Source organism: Myzus persicae, unplaced genomic scaffold (assembly GCF_001856785.1).
Source record: "Myzus persicae strain clone G006 unplaced genomic scaffold, MPER_G0061.0, whole genome shotgun sequence".
Taxonomy (NCBI): Eukaryota; Metazoa; Arthropoda; class Insecta; order Hemiptera; family Aphididae; genus Myzus; species Myzus persicae.
The window spans coordinates 563,178-586,749 of record NW_019100471.1 but is presented as its reverse complement, the minus strand read 5'-3'; the positions used below and the strand labels follow the sequence as shown (position 1 = coordinate 586,749).

General features: G+C 37.1%; 1 long non-coding RNA gene across 5 annotated transcripts in view; it reads right to left on the bottom strand.

Annotated features, from left to right (window-relative positions):
• Positions 1–1,665: 1,665 nt before the first annotated feature.
• LOC111026454 overlaps positions 1,666–23,572 on the bottom strand; it is a 65,314-nt gene continuing 43,407 nt past the window's right edge. For 4 of the 5 annotated variants that reach the window (XR_002603699.1, XR_002603701.1, XR_002603703.1 and 1 more), the window contains 2 exons: positions 16,054–16,204; positions 1,666–4,567 (listed from right to left, as the gene is read on the bottom strand). This is a non-coding gene — a long non-coding RNA (uncharacterized LOC111026454). Of the gene's footprint in view, positions 4,568–9,793; positions 9,891–9,945; positions 10,154–16,053; positions 16,205–23,572 lie in introns of all 5 variants that reach the window. The other variant, XR_002603702.1, reaches the window with a different exon arrangement.

Below are 23,572 nucleotides of genomic sequence, written 5' to 3'. Positions count from 1 at the left end.
TTATGGTCAATTTAGGTAGGCATCTACTTATAAGCGCAACGTTCTGAGGCCACGTCGAACAAAAAAAAATTGTACTTGTGCATTTCTTTCAAACTCACACGTCATACTCGTTTACATATTATTATATTACATAGTATAAACAATAAACGTAGGTATTCAAACAGCAGGGCGATTGCTATCTGCAGTCGTCGTGGAGGTACCTGCATCTGTGCAGTGTCTCGTGTGTGTCTGCTAGTGTGGGTACTGCTGCTGCACCTGCCCCCCCGAGGACGTTTATTACGAGATAATAATAACTTCAAGACATGTGCACCGAGATCTGTGCCGCTAACGTGCACTCGGGGCAAGGGGGCGGAGGGCATGAGATTCGGTTTTTTTCCCCTCAAAATGATTATAATATAAAACACAATAATTTATTATACAGCTAGCTAGGTATATAATAGGTACATTGTGAAAAGCCAAGCATGTTATGTGAACACAATATCATAGGATACCGCGACCAAAGTACATAACCGCGATCCGCGGTAGGTATACAAAAGTATAATACATAGTCTTTATTATTATTATTGTTATTGATGAGTCGCGATGTGAGAAATGTAATAATATAACCTTGCCTATAATTACCAAGGAAGATAAAAAACTTTAAAATTTCAACTTTTAATATTCTAGAACTAATCACCCTTTTTTAGGACCATAATGTTCGACAAGTATAATAAAATATAGTTCCGAGTATCGCCTCTTAAATAATGCTTGTAATAACGTACCTAGCTTTGATTTTTCTTTTGATTCACAACTCAAACTAAAAAAATTTGATAATTAACATATTAATATTAATGAAACTTAAACCTACATGAATTTATTGTATATTATATTGTATGGACGTATGGTAGTCTTTACCCCTTTAGGCCTGTAGGGTGTTCCAACTTTAAGTAAAAAATACAAATAAATAAATGAAATAATATTATATTATAATTTATAAAATGATGTGCATAATCCGAGTGTATCGAGAACCGCGAAATCGCATTAAATATCACAATATCGTTTACGAAACGCCGTTTTGCAGGACGTACCTCAACGTAGCTATATTCTTCGATTTCCTCTGCTTCTGCACTTGACCTGACCTAACCTAATCTAACTACAGCAGTCGTGCAGTGATGGCCTTATCAGCTTTTAATAATAGACATTATATACGAAGACGACCAACAACAAGTTTGAGTACGACTGTAGGAAAAAAAACATCGTAATCGATATATCGATATATTAATTGATATAGGTGTACTCGAACATCCCAGGCGTTTGGGGCGTAAGTACACCGCAAAATAATAATAATAATAATAATAATAATAATAATAATAGGTCTATAGAAACTGGTCGTCGATATATTATCCACCGTTTCTCGAGGATCGAATTATTAATATTGTTTTTTAATGTATTCCGAAAACGTTGTTTATTTATTCAGTCGCGTTTATATACATATATTTATATATATATACTCCACAGGCGCCAGTGTGAAGGTCGTTTGAATAAATCAACGGAATTACACATACGTCCAAATATTATTATTATTATTATAATTTTCATTACCATAATATATCGTTGACCTAATTAGTCGGAAAAAAAATGGAAACAAATAATACACACTGCTATAATAATAGTAATGGTAATAATAACAATAATATAATATATGTATATTTATACGACGGGGAGAGAGCGCAAGTCACCGCGAGACTACCGCCGCCGCCACCGCCGCATATAAAATATTACAATACCGCAGCACTGCAACCCCGCGCGGAATCAATTGTTTAACACTCGCATTCACACATCGTGGTTATAACAAACACACACACACACACACACACACACACACACACACACACACACACACACACACACACACACACACACACACACACACAAGTGTGCCAGACGAAGTATTATGTTCTAACGATTCCGCCGCGGTGACGTATTTATACAAAACACAAAAAAGCGTTATTCGATGTATCACGATTTTCGGGAATGTTCCACACTTCACTATGTTTTTCATCTACTAAGGTCTAAGAGTACCTAGGAATATAGATAATAATTATATACCTATGTGCTGCAATTAGGTATATATTTTTTTGTATGCTCGACAAAAGCTTCGACTGCGTACTGCATTATGGTTTTAGTTCACTTCAACTATTAACAGCACAGAATAATACTATTACATCCTTATAAAATAGAATATAATAACAAAATGTCCGGAAAGTTTAGAATTTTCGGCTTAGACTAACTGCACGTTATGTAAAAATGAACAGATTTCTAGGGCGCAGTTCTCTTCTCATCGAGGGTTTGCATACGTATATTGAATCCGATGGGCAGTTGATCGGTACTTATATGAGTCATGATTAGTTTTTAGCTATATAGTATTATACATTGCATGAATGACATAATATACTTATAGTTTAATCCGAGTTTGGAGTTTATGGTCTATTCTTGCTCTAGTGACAATTTCAACTGTGTAATAATCAATTTTAAATTTCCAAGTTTTATCAGGGAGAGGTAAATTTAGCCAATACAACTGCTTACCTTCCATAATTTTATATTGGATAATATTAATTGTATATCGTTAATAGTTACTAATATATTGAGTGTTTTTGCAGACGATATCGTTGTGTTGATTTTCGTGGAAACTAAAGATAAGATGGCTTCTTACTGTCTGTAGAGTAAGTTTTCTCATTTCCGGGTATCCCGACAGGTGAACAGAGCCGTTCGAGAATTATCTATTTATTTTTTGTGTGATCTGTGAAACCCTACATTTTTACTAACTGTTTTAAAGTTTTCAAATATCGTGCGTCGCTTAAATAAGAGGTTGGCGTGTAAGGGATCGAACAGGATATTTCTGCAGGATGATGTGGTTCATAACATTTTTAATTTTGGTTACATATTTTAGCATTTCACTTTGGCATCAGTGGTGGAAGCCCCCTCTCGTCCTGGAAAGCTCATGTGGCCAACCTTGGTATACCTTGACTGTGAATGGGTCCTGCCGAGTATTTTATTATTTGTCATTATAATATAATATATAGAATATATTACATATGTGGTACACGAATAATATTACCTGTATCGTTATTATAAAAGTAACGCCGCCTCATGTTTACGATTATTAAAGCAATTTTTTTTCTATACCGACGGTATAGGACGACGGTGGAAACAGGTTAAACAATATATGCAAACGTCCATTGTTTAATATCATAATTAACAAGTGCGCCGAAATGGCACCGACGCTGACACCGACACTCACACACACACACGAGTATATATACCTATGTATATACATCACTTATTATACTATATAGGTATATTCGTGTTACATTTATATACGCGCAGCATATATCGCGTATTACCGTGGATACCATTGTTTTGGTAACCTATACCTACTTCTAAATACATGTACAATATATAACACTTGAGCGGACGACGTGCGTATATATTAAATAAATATATATAACCTACGGGGTTATAGACATTACACGTATTATTAAATAGCTAAATGCGGCGCGAGCGCAGACCATAATAAACTGCAAATTGGAATGAAAATTCAATTTTCAGAAGTTTTTTTGAAATTATTTGTCTCATCGTGAAAAAAAAGGTACAAAATTTTACAGAACTATAGTTATAACTCAAAAGCTAGTATACGTTTTAATTATAAACACTTCCTGTTGTTACGAAACAATAAAAACCGATCAATCACAATATTGGTTGTGTGCGGTATAATATCATCGTGAGAACACGGACGACGACTGCGATTTTCGCGGGATAGAAAAAAAAAACTAGCAAATGCTTTTTAGTTTTTATTTTCAGGAACAAGTGACTAGTATGCTATTGGGCTAATATTTATTTATTATTAAATGTATCGATGTAATCTGTCGAAGCTTTTTCACTCCTATAATAGGGCGCACCTAAAACAATATTTTCTGGAAACCAATAGGATATACCTATCATATAGTTTTTTGAGTTTTCCAAATATTTCTCTGATCACTAGAGTAAACTATAACACATACATGAGATAAAAAAATATTTTAAACAAAACGATTTCAACTATGGCTGACAATGATCCGGCTCACACCGCAAAACACTGATAAAAGCAGACGGATTTTCATCAGACGGGATTGTTACCGACTGGCGACTACTGCACTCTTTAACAGGTACGTGTCAATATGTATACACAATAGCATATCAATGATTACCATTTGTTTGTCGTAGTAACCGTAACATAATATATAATATGTGTAAAGCATTATTTAATGTTTTCTCGGTCTGATTTATTTTGGCCGGAAACTATTGTAATAATAATATTGTATGAATTATTACCAACAATACCTATAACATAAAATATAATTATCACCCCAAACCATTTGTTTTTTGCTGAATTGTGATTCGCCGAGAACAACTACAGACTTGTCATTGACTTTTTTTTCCACGCCATGTGGTTCGTCGTCTGCGTACTTGGTGCAGTTCGGTGAACGTTTTGCGTTGACGGGTGCAGGTGTCGTGCACTGCGCAGGTCATCGTCGGAAATCGTAACGCTCTAAACACATTATATAGATAACAAATCAAATTAATGTTTTGATATTATTACAATCGCACAATAAAAATAATAATCACAATAGGTTTCGGTAGGGTAGGGCCTCGGGTACTAATATTCCATCCGTTCGCGTACAGCGATGATATCGATTGAAAACACCATAATACAGTGATTGAAAATATATTATATCGGCCGCCGATCACGAATTTGGGTCACTTAATTTTTCCTACGCCGCTGCACGTCTGCAGAGCACACCCATATGGTTCAGTATATGTATAAAATATAATAACCGACATCAGTTCAAACGGCGAGACGAATTGTTTCTACAAAACGCTATTGTCGCGGTCGTCGAACCCCCGCCGCCCTGCCGACAACCGTTTCGCCCGCGGCTTTTGAGCTTACCGATTATTAGACGACTGCTTCGATATATATACGACGACAAATCGATCGTTTGTACCAGTATTATATTATAGTTGTAGGAGGTACCTACTAATTATTTCACTACAGCTGCACAATCGCGGACGATATAATGTGTTTGTTGCGGTGTACAATAGGTAGGAGGTACTTATAGTATACCTATACCATGGTTATGCTGCAGCATTGAGGTGACAACGGTGTAACAGCATAATATTTTTTAGTGACGTATCTCGGATATTTTTAAGGTAGGGTGCCATCAAAATATAACTACACATATAAATAAAATAAAATAAATTAAATTAAATTGTAACACCATCGACCAATTATGACTTACCGCATATTATGTACCTGTGGAAAAAACAACATTTATCATAATAATTATATTTTTATTTTTTATACTCGATTACAAAATAACTTGAATTTAACACGTGCTTGTGGTGGGGGTGTCATGCCCCCCCTTGTATACCTCACTGGTATTGTGTGGGTAGGCGTCTGCGTACAACAGGTACTCAGGTCCGTGCGTACACCGGAATCGCAAAAAATCGTATGATATACCTGTGACGCGTGAATTACCGCGGACGTGAAAACGATATCAAGCGAGTTGTCCGTTTAAAGAAAAAAAAATATTAAAATTTTTTTTCCCTCTCTTCCTGTCTGATCGTCATCGTCGTCGTTTTCCAAACGATCCACGCCCACGCGCCCACGGTTTTCGAGAAGACATATATTATTATAATGCATTCGATCCGGCAATGACGCGACTACGATGACGACGACGACGATGACGCCATATAACCTATACGTTTCGCGGGCATGCACGACCGCGCTCATGCTATAAAAAGCGTATAAAACGGAAATGTATTTTATATTTTAATCGTCTTTCCGCAAACCGGGCACATTTGCAGGGATTGGCGATAAACGATGGCGATAATATGCATTGTGTATATATGTATATAGTTATTACTATACTTTTACATATACAAACAATCATATGTAGCGCTCAAACTGGTTTGTGTCTCCGGCGTACGCGCGCGAGGTGTTCAAAAAAATGTTTTTGTCCTTCTCAAATCAAGTACGGTTTTGAATTTATATATAAAAAAAATAATAATTGTGCTCATTATTTCCTCACCTCTTGAAGAGTACTGCTGCATATAGCTGTTGTAGTCGTACTCGTACATAATACAATAAAAAAAAAAAATACGATTTGTTAAAAGTATCATGTGTTGCAATTTTTTACGGTTTTTTTTTACTGTTTTTGTCCAGTTACGCTTGAAATTGCCATTATACACATGTGCCGTGCACATTGATATTTGTTGGACACTATAATAACATTCTGTTATAGGAAATTGTCGGTACGTACCCATCTTTTTGATTAACTCACTTTGAAATCACTATAATTATGTCAACTTCATGGCTAGCATATTGCAATCGTGTCGAAACCTTACAACTGTCCAATTTATGTATGTGTCTCGTGTGTGTTGATTTGTTGGATTGCACGTCGTACGCAGGCAGTAAACCAAGAAGACAATTTCAGCGTTACTTGTTGTAATTTTCATAATTTTATAAACGATAACCAAAAATTTACCACCGCACTAAAATAATCCGAGACAATAATAACTATTGGGGAATGAATATTTTAGTATTTTTTTTTTCAAATCTTTTCGTTTAAGAGTATCCAATATTTCACGCCGATCTATACCTGGGTGCTGCTATATGTGTGAAGAAGAGTAGGATATTATATTCGATAGCTGTCCATAGACAGTTTTCAAGGGTGGGGGGCAACCTATAAATTAAGATGTTGATCATTATTATTTTGTAGCCAATGAGAGTGATTGTATGCCTCAAATAATGTCCCTTCGACCCCCCCCCCCCTCTTGGAAATGCACATGAGTTACTGTCGCCGTACGGTCTGCCACAATAATATATACCATCATCACGTATTCATTATCGTCAAAGCTCTGAGCGAAGAAACGCGTTGAAAAAGATAGAGCACCTATAATATATTCTGTTACCGTGTCACACCGTAAAATCTCATAGATCGCACAATATCGTCAAACAGCGTGAAAGTGCACCGACGTGCACACTTTTACAGTTTACAGTTTTTTTTTTACTGAATAGCTAAAAAATCGTCTGTACTAAAAATAAAAATAAAATAATGTACAGTTAATATTATTATTTTGCTTGCGTAATTTTTTTACGGGATCTCGACAGTTGAAGCTCTCCATGATAATATATACTGTACTTACGATCACTGACCAACATCATCATTATTGTATCGTCAATCGGAGACTATTATTATAATGCATTATTGGATATATTATTATTATTATTACTACTATTATGATGTATACGAATTGGAATCTTATATGGAAGCGCGGTGGACCACTGGCTGGGGTGGCATATAACTATATTATGTGTGCGTGCATATGCGTATAGACATATAATATATTATAGGGTTCCCCGAAAACGAAAAATGTAAAAATCAACCCCCACACCTCGACGGGGGTACACACGCTCGTGCGTTGTAGAGACGGCCGGCGGCGGGACGAACACGAAATAATATAAAACGCTTTTATCCGTATAAAATACTATTACGCCGCGGCTGGTGTATAGGATAGGTACGCGCGCGTTTCATGCGTGCGCGAGTACATATAAAATAATAAATATAATTTTTTTCTTTTCACACACACACACACACACACACACACACACACACACACACACACACACAACCCCCGTATAAACTATACTACGCACGCCGTCCGATCGCGGCCCAGGGCTCGCCGTTCCTCTCCCGGTCGGTCCACCACGACGACGACGACGGCAGCTGATTTTTTCGAATCATTGTGTCGGGTATATGATGGTGCGTGTATATAATATAATGCGTTATATACGTATACAGTAATATACACGGGCCGCTGCCAAACGCTCGCGTATATCCCATTGTTACGGTCATGTCTCGACCATAACTCGGTCCACCCGAAAAATAAACGGACAAAAAAGAAAGGAAAAAAAAAACTAAAATACCGAAATCAAACACACACGCACACACGAGCTCATTGCGTATATTATGTGTGTAAAGCCGGTAAACCCGTATACACGTGTATAATATATTTATATAGAGGAGGTTCCTACCTATATATTACTATTATGTACATTATAACCGCGACACTCGAGCGTCGTGGGCCGCAAGGATTGCCGCGGCGGCTGCCGCACACAGAATGTGGAATTCGTGGATACCTGTTGCGCGTCATCCTATCATTTATATATTATTATGTGCATATATATATATATATATATATGAACAATAGCGCTCACGCACACCGCACACACCCGCGGGTACCCGCTATATATATATAATACATATACATAATAAACGTGTCGTGAATATTTGCACGAGTCGTATACCTATGTAATATAATGACGCGGTACGTACTCGAGGTATACCTGTACATATATACCTACGTCGCGGTATACGGAACGGAACACCGGTAGCCGGGACTCGAGCACACCGCGGCGGGGAGACGACTGTAGGGGGGTCATCGTGGTCATCGTCGGTCCGGTGGCGGGTAGAAAAATAGCTCGAAACAATATCGACGGTCCAGTAGAGATGCCCGGGTTAATATTAAAGTGGCTTACACGACGTATACGATTAACAGTACAGGTATTACACTTATTATACCTAGGCAGTGGGTATACGCATAGATGATATAATATGTAATAAGCTATGACGTATATGGGAGGTCCGATCGCGTCCGTCCGAGAGCCTTGTAAAAACGCCGTTGAAAATTTACACCTTCCTCCGTTCTATATATGTGTATGTATTAAACCGGCCGTATACCTTATATACCTACCTACGTATAGATATATGTCGTCGTGCACACGCATATAAAGCGCGTGAACACAATAACGCGGGTCTGCTAGGACGGGCGGCGGTCGAGAGACTGCTCGAGTGTGTGTTAGCGTACATACATACGTATTTATACATAGGTATATATTATGTATAAAATAAACATGATGTGTACACTCACGGTCCGAAATGTGTGCTGCGTAAACGTCCCCTCGGCACGACGTTATTATACATATATATATATATATATATGTATGTATTTGTGTGTACAGAGTGTTGAGCTAGTACCTATGTGCGTGCGTGTGTGTGAGTGTGTGTGTGCGTGTGTGTGTGTGTTAAAAGCCCTCCGCGTTCGTCGTTGTCGGTACAAGCCGGTCGTATATTATAATAATGTGTGCGTGCGTGTGCTCCGTGTGTGGTTTGCGTCCGGACCTGCTGCTGCAGCAGTGTCGTGTGTGTGGGTCATTCGCGCCAAAATGATGATGATAATAAATATTACACGAGAGCCCGGAAAACTCGACAGCTCGAGTAATAATATAATGGCATACCAACGTCATACGAGGTATACTGGGTATAGTAGTCGGTCGTCAACAATTGATTCGAGGACGCGCGGGAAGATTATTTCGTGCCGAGGTTAAAAATTCAAAATTTTTTCTTAATGAAAATACTCGTCATTCGTTTTCCAAAAATATAATTTAAATCAGTCCCCCTCCGACCTATCCCTCCCCCGCATGTAGCCACAACTGACAGAACTCGTGACATTGTAATGACATTTAAACGCATCGGGTCTTCCTGCAGTGCGCTGCTATTTTAGTATTTTACCATTTAATATATTGCATCCTATTACTTCAAGTTTATAATTATAAATTGTTTCTACGTGAAACGTTATTACAACACAAAGCATGTCGACATGTAGCCATGTAGGTATGTTATATAGTGTATAATATATAAGTGTGCTGTATTACCTGTTATTAACGATTTTCAGCTGCACATTTTCACCGGTATACGCAGCGAGTAATATAAAGAGTTTTCGGTCGACTCGTCTCCACATAATATACCGACCTTAAAGTAGCAATAATAAGAAAAAAGTAAACGATGAAAGAATAAATTAATATACCTATTTTATATTATTACCGCATACCGTGTTGACCCCTGTGGTTAATGTCTTCTCAGGCGGAAAAACCGTACAATATAATGTATAACAGCTGACCAACCCCGTCACCCCTCCCCCCCCATATTCTGGACAATAACAAGCGACGTCATCGGATGTCTCTCGAATCTTGAAATTTTGTAAACATCCAGCTCCAGAGAGCGATTGTTCGCGCCTGAGGGAAAAATAATCATCGTCACTAGAATTTGTTATTGCTTAATAATCGTTATGGTGACAGAGTTTCGTCAACGACATGGCGACGAGCGTGACAACATAATAGTAATAACAATAATAATAATAATCGCAATAACATATAACATTATTACGTCCACGACGAAAAGGACCGAACTATAAAGACACTTAAGTATTTAGGACGCGCGGGCGTTCACGACGTTTTCGATATTGGATTGAATTGTCTCCCCGTCTTATTTGTATATTATTACAATAATAGTATATATAGGACGACAACGAATACGCCAACGGGTTTTTAAAGTCGTCGAATTTCCCGACGAAAAGGAAAAAGGTTTCGTTTAAAAGTTTACGGTTTCCTCTCGCGACAATACAAACTGTGCTACAGAAACGAATAATAATTTAGAATGTATGTGTGTGTGTGTGTGTGTGTGTGTGTGTGTGTGTGTGTGTGTGTGCATGTGGCGCGTGTTAGCGAGTGTCCGACGAAATTATTCAAATGCGCTCGAGTACCTATATACTGCAGATAAACATATTATTATTAAACTCGTCGCAGTAAAAAAAAAACTTAGTAAAAAACTTCCCGGGACCGTCTCGTTAGCGGCGGCAAACGACTTTATCGACGGATTCGATCGCGACTGCGTAGGCACACCGCGCGATAGAGGTTCGCGTGCGGATCGATAAACGGCGCAGATATAGATCGCCGTCACACATGATATAATAGTATATATGATTATTATAGGTGTATATACGAAAACTATGTATTTTTTATTATATACATACACGTGGTGGATGTATATCTATATAATAAAAAGGTATAATATACAGTGCTCGTGGGATTGAGGGAGAACGCGGGGCGGGGGCGGAGTTCCTCTACTTTAAAAAAAAAATATATTTATGGGTGCCCTTTTAACTATATGAACCCATTGGGATTGTTGATTACAATAAGGCATATTTTAAATATATGCAAGGAGACAATTTCTTTTCACACTTTTGCACTACCCGTCCTTTTTATTTTTTCACAATTCAAACGCTGTGTAGGACAATACGTCGATCTATATCAGCTGTTGCGTTGTACCTATAAATAGACACAGGTATCATTTTTCTCTCAGACTAACATTCATTTACATCCACATATGCACCATGAATCAATCGCTTATTATATTATATATTACGACGCGGATCGCCAACGAGATTGCCAATCCATTTTTTGATGGTAAGTGCGTATATTTTATCATTATTATGTAATCACTTTATATATAATTATTATCAATGTATTATTCTTATTCAACCTACAGGTACGTTGTTAGTAGTAAGTTATTAATATTAATATTATCTATAGGCTATATTTGAATTATCTCATAAAACATGTATCAATAGGTTACTTATATATAATACTTGTTATAAAACTTTGGACTTTGGCCCATATTTAAGAAATTAAAATATCTATCGGCATGGGTGCCAAAACGACGTGACTTCGAGAGCTCTCCAGTCAAGATGTGTACCGTGGTTTTCCGGCATTCCACGATCCACCCTACCTGCAATCCCTTCAACCACGCATAATAATAAATATACCTATATGATATTATATATTATTGTATTATACTGCGGAGGGTGTCCCGCAAGGTTCATTGAGCTCGCACTCACACACACACATAAACACACACGCAGACACTCTGTCGGTTTCTTTCTTATTTTTTCGTATATGTAAATATAAATATATATATTAGGTATGTATATATAATACGCGCGTATGTGTGTCCTGCACATAGTCTTTGGCTCGGATGTGTGTGTGTGTGTGTGTTCATTATTGAATAGCCTCGGCGGCGGCCGGCTTTTTTTTTATACTTATTTTTTAAACCCGTCGTTGTAGTAGTCGTCTTCTTCGTCTTCGTCGTCGTCTTAGCCGTCGCCGTCGCCGTCGTGTAACCCACCGCGACGGACACTATGTGCTCGTGTGTGTATATATACATGCACATATATAGGTACACCTCTATCTATATAATAGTAATAATATATATAGGTACGGCCGTCGGATGATGCTGCGGGTACGGCGGCGGCGGCATCGGTGGGGGGGGGGGGGTGAAGTACGGCCGACGACTACCGCGACGCGGCGAGAGGCAGAGAGACGCGCGCGCACGCACGCACGCAAACAAACGAGCCGTAGATTCTCCTCCGTCGCCCGTTCTCGACTGGATTCTTTTACCTTTAGTGTATATGACACGTATTTTTTTTATTATTATTATTATTATTATTATTATTATTATTTTAAACGATGAGACGGTTTGCATCCGTCCGCGCGCGCGCGCTCGCCCGAGAGCCGTTCGACAAAAATGTTTGTATGCGCTAGAAAGTAGCTATTAAAAAAAAATAAAAAACGGGGAACGGCTTTCTTGGTCCATTGTGATCTTGTGTGAGCGTCTGTGTGTATGCGTGTGTGTGTACAATAAGTATAATAATATCATATATTGTATGCGTATACCGTATATCGCTGCCGCCTTCTCACAAAACCCGCGAGCACGCGTAACGTCCGCCGCCGCCGCAGCACTGATTTTTTTTTTTTTGTCACCGAAACGATATAATACTATATTATATTATTACAAGTTATATGTATTATATTGTATATTTGTTTTCGTTTCGTTTGGTTCCGATTTTCGATTGTTTTCACCGGGGGCGCACAATGCATGTACATACGGTGATGAGCGGCGGCGAGGGGGATGAGAAGGGTCTGTCGTCCGAAGCTGCGAACAATGGGGGCTTAACACACGCGCGCACACGTGGGTAAACGACGAAAAAAAAAATAATAAAATGCAATAATAACCGACGGACGGTGGACGGACCGACGGACGTGTGTATTGATAACAATAGTATAGCGCGAAATCGGATTTTTTTCCCTCCCCGCGATTCGAGACGGACCGATCGCTGCTCTAAATTCGAGGCCCGGGGGTGACGGCAAAAAACCGCGGGTCTTCCGAAAAACAGTACCAGACAAAAAAATATATAAACGAAATACTACAGAAAAAAAATGGAAAAGGGGTCGTCGAGGGCTGCTGCTGTGGCGGCGGAGAGATCCGACAAACGAGTTATATGCGCTCGCGAGATAAATGCTCGGCGATAATTTTCGCGGCGGCACCGACGTCCGGGCGTTGTAAAATCATTACGACAATAATAATTTTACTCCTCAGCGGCGGCCCCCTTTGCACACGGAAGTCTGTAGCAGTTGGGCCTCGCCAAGCCGGTGTGTTGTACAATTCCCCAAAGTCTTTAAAATAAAAAAAAAACCCACCACCACCACCACTGCCGCCATCACCATCACCTATATAATATATATACGTATGCAAAGGGCTTTTCCACCGCCGCCGCCCGTAAGAGCACACGTTCGGTTTAATTTATTCGAGGGTATGGGGAAAAATGAAAAAAAAGAAATGGAAAATTATATATAAGGGGAGAACCAAATTGCTATACGGTTAAAAGAAAACAGTTTTGTCGGCCTTTTCGTTATTTTATATATAATATATATAATGTACCTACAGAGAGAGAGAGAGAAAGAGGAGAGAGAGATATAGAGTGAGAGAGATCTGCAGGTGGGTATAGGCACCAACGCGGCGGCAGCGGAGTGGGCTTCTTTTTCTTTTAAATTATACTCGCGGCGGCAGAGAAATATATCGTCCGCTTTATTATCGGAGCGAAAGCAAGCAGTTTTCAACCTTCGAGTTTTTCCACTCTTCCTTGCTTCAACGCGATTCGCGAACGACCCGATACGGTATTATTCGTTGTCGAGCACACAATATTGCATATTATATATAATATCCGGTCCGGTCAGTGCAATGCGACAATAATAATGACATTATTATATAGGTATATGCGGTTGAATCGCGTCGTCGCCGAGGTCGATGGCGAGGGGAAAAAGATTTGAAAAAATTTACAAACCAACATCGATCAAAAATAGTAGATATTAGTATATAATATAATAATATTAATACCCTATAGATTTAAAAACCTAAACAATATACGACCAATAATTAGCTACCCTAAACACTACTCTGCAGACTTCACTTAAAAAAACACACCCTGTAACCTTTTATAATTTCCGAGTTCCGAGCTTGAAACGTCAACGGAGACCAGAGACTAATAAAAAACATAATGTGTGACAAAATAAAAATCAGAGTTGCAGAGTTCTATCAATGGACAGGCGCGAGGCGGTTTCCCTCGTGTCTTTCCATACTAAAAATGTTATTTATTATTATTTGCACAATGCACATTATCCAATTTACATAATTATTGTGTTTAAAATACAGATCGTAAGGTGCAGCTTTTAAGTGTGTGATTTTATTCATTTAATTGTTTTTGGTCATAAATTATCGTTCATCGATACATTTTTGTTCATTTCGCGGATGGGCCGACTGCAGTCGATTAAATTGTTAAGGTCTCGGTGTCGGTGAAAAAATCGTAAATATTGATAAAATTACTATCGTACGTCTTATGATATTATATTACGGCCGCAATAACCTTGTGCTCTGCTCTTCGCTGTGGCGGCGTACGCCAACTTGCGCGACCTACTGAACTAGTTGTGCTTTCCAAAAAATCGTGGGACGTTCGTACGTGTGTGTAGCCGACCGATACAGGCGCGGATCCAGCCCGAGATTAGGGGGGGGGGGGCGAATATTTTACATACAAAATAAAATATCTAATAAAATATAATATGTGGCCAAGCGCACATATTTGTGTTCAAAAATAACTTACATGAAACAGTTATGGTTAATACAACTTTATAATCAATTGATAAATTCCAAATAACGATTACTTGTTAAAAATGAACGAAAATAAAATCCGAATCCACCGTTGAAAAGAAGACGTTTCACTGAATAACCACGTATATAAACGGAAGAATTGATCTGATAACCGAGTAAATTATAAGGCCAAAAATAAGCCTATACAAATTGACAATTGTCTACTATCCGTCGACTGCGGCACTCAACGTATTAAAATTAGTTTTAAATCTTTTTACTGGGCATTTTTCCTAAACAAAACACAGTTTACGGGGGGGGGCGGCCGCCCCCTCCGCCCCCTACTGAATCCGCGCCTGGACCGATAGCTTTAATATAATAAAATATAATATCGGAAACCAGTTCTGACGTCGTGCGCAATCGCGCATTAACACACACACACACACACACACACACACACACACACACATTCGCGTGACATTCGCCTGTGTAATGATTTATTTTTTATTTTTATGTGAAATAAACGCGAACGGGTATCGATCGCTAGTTTGGAGTTTGTTTACAAAAATATTGGGGAAAAAAAACAATATCGAACCGAGCAACTCGTTTTTTTATGTGGAATCGATTTGGGTACTAGGATTTAGGATTTACTTTATGCAAATTACGTGCCTATGTATTACATAAATTACTATAAAATATAACAGCGTAGGATTTCGGATGTAAATAATAATGAGCTGCGCGCGCACATCTGACATCGGACATGATATCGTATTATACACCTATAATGATACAGGTACCTAATTATATTATAATATGACGTGTGCCCGTACACGTGGATACAATCAACGATTCGATTCGTATTTGCATATCATATTATATTATTATTATTGTTGTTGTTGTTTTATAATAATATTATGCAGTATATACCTATATAGTTGGTATCGCGGGAAGTGTTCCAACAAGACGCGAGGTAAAGGTACCAACTGGTATATACTTTATGCGCCTTGTAAAAAACGATACATAACAATATTATCATCTCGTGTGCTTTAGAGTTTAGATGAAAAATAAAAAAACAATAATACTCAATAGTACGTTTCGAAATAGAAACGTAACCCTACGTGCGTCATATAATTTATTGTCAAACATAATTTTATTATACCTTCGTATTTAAAGTACGGCCACGGTGGTATTTTCGAGGGCGATTCGCCAAACACGATCTGTGCTCAGTCGTAGCTATGGTATAATGTATTATGAACCAACACGATTTCCTTGTGGGATGACCTGCAGCGGACCTTTCGAATCGTCTAAATCTAAAACAAATAAAAAAAATTTAGCAAATAGCCAAATAGAGGTAGCTATAAGTAGGTAGGTAGCTAAGAAGTAGGTAGGTGTTCTGGTAACTATATATATATATATTTATAGGTAGGTCTTAAAAAGACAAATCTCGATATAACAATAATTGTGAATATTGCCCATATAATTATTGCACTTCGCAGATGATTGATGAATATATTAGATTTACAGAGATATTTATTTTAATAAATTAATATATCTACACTAAATTATTATTATTTTATTGTTATTATTATAGTTTCAATAACACATCATTATAAATTGTAACTTGTTGTTTACTGATTATTCAATTTGAATTTGTGTATAATGTTTATTTAATTAATATAGGAACAACTCGTTTTATATGGAACACTCTGCCATAGACACAAGTTATTGCATTCGACGTGGTAGATATTTATTGTGCAGTCAGTTTTTTTTTTTTTAATGATATCTGTTATCAATGTGTGGTCGTGTGGATTATGTTAAAGTAATAAGATAATTTAAAAAAATAGATATACCTTTACTTATACATGTTAATGCTTATTATCTTTACTGTTTACTGGGGTTAGGGGTCCCAATACACCTGCGATAATTTTAAATTGTTAACCTTTTGTTGGAAAAAAATTCTGTCCACCAAATTAAATCGCTTTTTGGTTCCAATGACGACCTAGTTAAGGCAGCCCTTTCAGGTTTAAAAACATGAGTACGCAGTTTCAGATTTCTGACGAAGTGTAGTGGGTATATTGCCAAGCGAGCAATATCTATATGCTGCAGATTTTATGTTATTATTAATATGTATAGGCTTATAATACAAACGTAGCAAGGAGGTTAGGTACACCTCTCGCTGCAGCATATTATATACAATTATTAACACAATACAATACTTTGATATGAAAATAAAAAAAATAGCATTTCTAAAGACCACCGCGGTCGATCATTTAGACATCGAAGTTAACCCATTGATGATTTTTCACGTGCTCGGACCAGCCGGGGCACCGGATATCCGCGTCCGAGGTCACCCGATGCAGCATACAGTGCAGGGAATTCCTAGACGCGTGTCCTCGCGCAGCGGATGTAAAAACCGCGTTATGTGTGCAAGTTGCGGGGGGGGGGGAGGGGGGGCGGGAGGCAAACCCACATATTTTTATTACTATTGTTGTTTTTATTTTTTTTAATTCCCCATAACGCTCGCTCGTGCGTTTATTGTTATAGGTTTAGAGTAACATAATATTATAATAATAATATGATACAATAAAATAATAACATTTCAAATTTATTTAACTTTAGGTACCTCTATACGTGGCTTCCCCGTCGGGCACACTAATCACATCTATATAGTGGGAAATCAAATCGAAGTAAATGCACATAATGCGTTGTAATTGACTCCTCTAATTGTGGCACCTCTTCTATAAATAAAAGGTGATTGATGCCAATGGCGGGGTGCAGGCGCTCACACTTTAGCATCTTCGACATCTCCAAAAGAAGTTTGGTCACGTGAGTAAGATCAGCTGATGATCTAGGTATGATGCAAGCATCGGATGCCATTGCCTATACCTAAACTGCACTCGTTAACAACTGTGTCAACAACATTATGAACTCTAAGTGTGCGGCTTGCCCGGACGGGGAGGGATCGAGCCGAGGTCTCGCGGCTTGCACTCGATGCCATCGCGGTTCGTCGTGATGACGTTGTCCAACAAAAAAGGACGACGAGAACCCATTACTTACCGAATCGTATTTTATATTTTTTTTTATTATTATTATTTTTTTTTTTTTGGCGGATGTGCCAGTCGCGGTTACGTGGCTCCGTTGTCGTTGTCGTCGTCGTCGCATAGTCGCAGAACAGTCACCGGTCGACGGAAAACAATGGGCGCACACACACACACACACACACACACACACACACACACACACACACACACACAGGTGGACACACAGACACGTCGTATACTTATGCTGAACGAGGGGGGGGGGGACCCGTTTAGAATGCACCGCATCGCGCGACGGTCGTTCCGCCCACGAGCGCCTCCAAAACGGACGTGGTGTAAGCTCGCGAACACAATCGAATCTCCGTTTTGTATTTAACGGCGCTCGCGCGCACACACGTATAATTTATTATTACGCGGGAATTTATAAATTTTTTTCCTCTCCATTCACTGCGTGCACAGTCTTTCGACGACGGCTTTTAATTATACCATTTATATGCATGCACGTTGATGTTATTATTATTATGTTTCGATCGACTCGGGCGTATATAATAAAACGCAGCAGTTTATTTCTATTCGTCTCCACACACGGCGGTCTACCCCCACACGCGTCCGCCATAACTTATCGTAACAATCGTTACTAATACAATAATATCGTAGTATTATTCAGGTAGGTAAACTGTACGTAGTATGGGGGGGGGGACACCGTGTCGGCGGGGTCATAATAAATATAACATTATACTAAACTACGATAGGTACTTTTTATTCGGCGTAAGCCCGTGCTATTTATATGAATATAGATGTAGGAGCAGCAGCAGCAGCAGCAGCAGGTGGATATTGTAGGACGGCACGAGAAATGACTGTATAACGTATATAAGTGCGATCGTAATGCGGTCCATCAGTTTTTAATTCAATATAGTGTATCAAACAATTTATTTTACGCAGACTAGATTAATTATACCACTCACATAACATTAGTATACTGCAGCAGTTGCAAAAAGAACGTCAGAGTGATGTCTGTTTTCTCACCGAAACCATGTTTATGCAAGCTTTATAATGTATAAATACGCTCTGAGCAAATCGATCTCAGCGGCATTTGTAAACTGAACGAGTAAGAGTGTAAGTGGTTATTTTTCTTTGAAACTGGCCAACTGATGAACATTAAAATTAAAAGAGATTTGTTGTGCATGAATGTATATTTTGTGCATTATTAATGTTATTTTATTAAAGTTTTATTAAAAATAGGAGACTTGACAGCGATGTAAAAATCTCTATATACTTTGATAGGCGGGCAGACTTTTTTGAGAGGAGGTCTGGCGGACCTTCGATTTTGGTTGGCTGTTTTATCCGAAATGCACTGAGAAGTTGTTATAATGTTTAGGTAGTGTTATTGTATGATGTATGTATATTTCATTAGTGCCCTAAACTTTTTCCATTTTAAATTGTTAAAGAAACTAACTATTACCTATAATCTTTATCATTTGGTTATAATTTATAACTATTTGTGTGGGACACTCGTCTTGTCACGTTCATAAGTAAATTTCGTAACAGGTCATGCTTGCCTACATTGAACAGCTTAGCTATAAACTGAGAAATTCGGAGAGTGATAAACTGATAATTAATAATAGCTATATTTATGCAGGATAATTATATCTACAATACGCAGATGAGCATTATAATGATGTGGATAATAATTAGAATACGGCAAAGACATCAATTGTTAATGTTATAGGCTATCGTCGTCTTGGGATATTTTTTTTTATATAAATAAAAAGTGATACCATGTAGCCCTTAAGTCCTAACCATATACAGGCAAAAGTATAATATACCGCTGATCGAAGTCGTATATTAATAGTCTATAACTACTATGTTATGCCTATGGTGTTAATAATACATTATATAAAATACCTATGTTGTAGCAGCATCAAGTTTATGGCCGTTAAAGAATGTGAGTATATTAAATAACACATTAAATTAACACGTCAGCGTATTGAAATCGTGGGGAGGGCGAGAGGGGAAATCATTTTAAAATTCACTTTTAATACGCGTCACTCTATGAAGAAAAGAAAAATATAATTTTACGTCTAGACGAATAGTAAATTATACATATATTATGTAAGGCATCGAGTGTTATTAACCATAAAACTATATACTATACACAGGTAGGTACACTCGTAAACCTATTAATTGTTTTACACGAAAACAATTAAAACACGATTAAATTATAATGACTGTTTTTTTTTTATTTTGCATACCATTTTATATATATTATACTGCAATATAGTGATGTCCGTCGATTAAACACAATATTTCAACACCTTCGCGTCTATAAATTATAATATTTAATATATTACAGCTATGGCTAATGGTGCGGTGAATATTAATGTTTTCGAATCGTAAACGAGATTTACATTTTACTTTCGAACTATGCCGATGCGTGTATAGTATTATGCTATTCAAATGTTTACCCCCATATCATTAATATTAGTGATATTTGATGAACCCTGATTTTTGAGAAGACGAACTCGACCCCGTGCGCCCCGCCATTCGCATTTATACATAGTCACCCATATCCATCATTAAAAAATTCTTGAACTTTAAAAAATGTATTATGTTAATAATTGATAAAGTGGCCTATAAAAACAATTTCATTTTATTTATTTTTGATCCATCATCATTACGTCTGTTACGAATTTGTACTAATTATTTCGATTTTTGAACCGAACCTAGTTACTAGGCATTTTCATAGAATATTTTGCAATGATCGGTCGATTTACACTCCAAGTTTGGTTAGGTTTTTCTAAATATCTTACAATTCTCAAAATCGTCAATAATTATTATACAGATATTATAGGTAGTCACATTGTATTTTCGTTTCGAGTGCGCACTGTATATTACAAGAAGAATTTTTTTAATCAATTTTTGCAGTTTAAATAATCAATATATATATATATCAAATCCAAATACCACTTAGTCACTGATCGCTGTAACTCAAAAACAACGCAACGTACGAACTTGAAATTTGGAATAGAGGTTCTTCTCATATTTTCACGGAGCCTTAAGAAATTATTTTCAAAGATGTTGCTTGTTAGTGGAGTAATTAACAATTATATTTGTACTGTGCGGCACGGCGGCCCGCGGTTATCTAGCTCCCTGCAACCTATCATTTTTGTCCTTCATGTAGATGAGAATTGTTCCGAGAAGTTATAGGGATATATATTGTAAGTATGAAAACAAAACAAAAACATACACGGGCGAAGCCGGGTAATTCTGCTATATTATATATAGTCAAAACATCGCGTAAATACCTATAGTATCGCAGGGTACATCAGACCTCTACCATGCCCATCGTGTGTTGACATTATTACGCAATCATTACAAAAAGAAGAATTTAATAACACGATTGTAACAATGTTTTTTTTTCCTCGTCACGCGTATGCGCAAGTCTTGGCAATGTACTGCAGCGCGTGTGTAATAATATTTAAAGATCTAGGTAATAATTACATTATTATTGTGTACACGGTTTGTGTATAGAGTGGTTTGCAAGAAAAAATAAATAATGATGGAATCTTCGTGGTTAGATATTTACCTACCTACCTATGTATATATAAAGATATGATAGTAATAAAAATGTATGAAAACGTTTCTTCATAAAAAAAAAACCCAGTCTACTGATGTTATTAAACTATTATTTTATATTATTATTTAGAAATAGTTTTATACTCATAACTCGATCTTGCGTACTTATCTGTCTGTAATAAATTGAGCATAGACCATAATATATTATTCGATTGAAATTGATATTTTTTTTCTCCGCCCGATTCCGACGCATTATAAACTTGACGCTTCGAAACATGACTTTTAATGCATCGCTCGTTTATCATTCATCGTGTATCTAAATAAGCTATATTACTGTATAATATTATGATGCCGATAACACGATATTGTCCTATAACAAGGTGGTCGTTTGTAATCTCCTATGTACAGAGTGTTTTATAAAGCGAAAGAGATGTTATTCGCAAGTTATAATTTTGCGTATAGTTTGATATTTGAATAATATTATAATAATTATTATAAGAGGTACAAGTATATTGTAGAAAAAATATTTGAATTCAACCAAAAAAAAAATCGAACGGGCTCGACGGTTGAGAGACAAAAAAATACACAATATGCAAGTGCTAGTGTAAATTTTAAGTATACCTGGCCAATTATAGGGCAACCTTAATTTTTTTGAATTGGGTCCTATCAAAAAATGAATTTCCATTGAACACAATTTTTTAATTTGTGACTACTTATCACCTTTATAGCTGGTCGATATAAAATAAAATGTGTGTATTATTTCAATCGTCTAGATATTATATAATATGATATAACACGTCACCACACTTAAAAAAGGCATTCTGGTAAAGAGTTGAAACAAACGTGAAAAAAAGAGTATATAATATACAGGTTTAGGTAGAATTATCGGGTCTATATAGCATTGCTGTAAAAATATTTCAAAACACAAAAAAAACGGTGCTCGACTGTAGATATATATTATATATAGGTACGCTAATCACGCGTATATATAGTTTTTGACATTACATAGATATATATAATAGCGGTATTATACTCGTACATATGGCGTACAATAATAATTCAAACATTGTATTCTTATATGATATTATATATAATATATATAATTGACATAAATTGCCGACGAACAGTTTACACTTTGTAGTTTTACAAATTTACTATAAACGAGAACGCATATAACGAGTTTTTCTACAATTTATATTTTATACATGACTTTAGTAGGATATAATATAATATTATGTTGGCTCGATAAATTTAATAGTTTCAAGGTACCCGACTTAACCTACGTCTAAACCTACCGAACTATATCGTGAATTCATCGTACAGATGGTTTATATTTTCCTGCAATTACATATATATTATTTTAATTATGTATGAATCGTATGAAAACGTGGCATATTATTTTACGACACTGTTGCTAACGAGATGTTTGCCAAATTGATTCTATAAGACATACATTATGAATTTACAATTTTTAAGCAATAAATTGTGGCCAAAGTATTCATTGAACGAAACTACTTTTAATAACTTTACTATGGTTCACGAACTATATTTACTATAATATTATAATATAAGGTAACTAGATAAATGAATGCTGTAAAGCTTATGGTAAGTGTGGGAGTGTTTGACTTTGTGCAGAATGATATACGTCGTTATGAGCCTGCCTTTTAATCATAGTTTTCCGTTATATTGATGCGGGCACTTGGGTTGGCAGGCTGGAAAATAATAAGACTCGAGAGGAATGAAGATCCGTGAGTATATAGGCGACACGTGATATAGATAGTGATTGTCCGGTGAAGTTTTTATAGCTCAGTGTACGAAATAAACATTGGGTCGACTGTGACTTCCGGTTCTGGGCATGCTTCGACGGATATCTCGCGATTACGCGGACGTCAGCGAAAGATTTGAATAGGTATACAAGAAGTGAGCGATAAGATTATATTATCATTTATCGCACTAGACTACTGGGTCAACCAATGAGATAACGTCGTTACCGGAAGTACCTATATGTAGGTGCATCGTTCTAATAGGTTGGCTACACTATTATAGTCGACGGAAAACCAATGT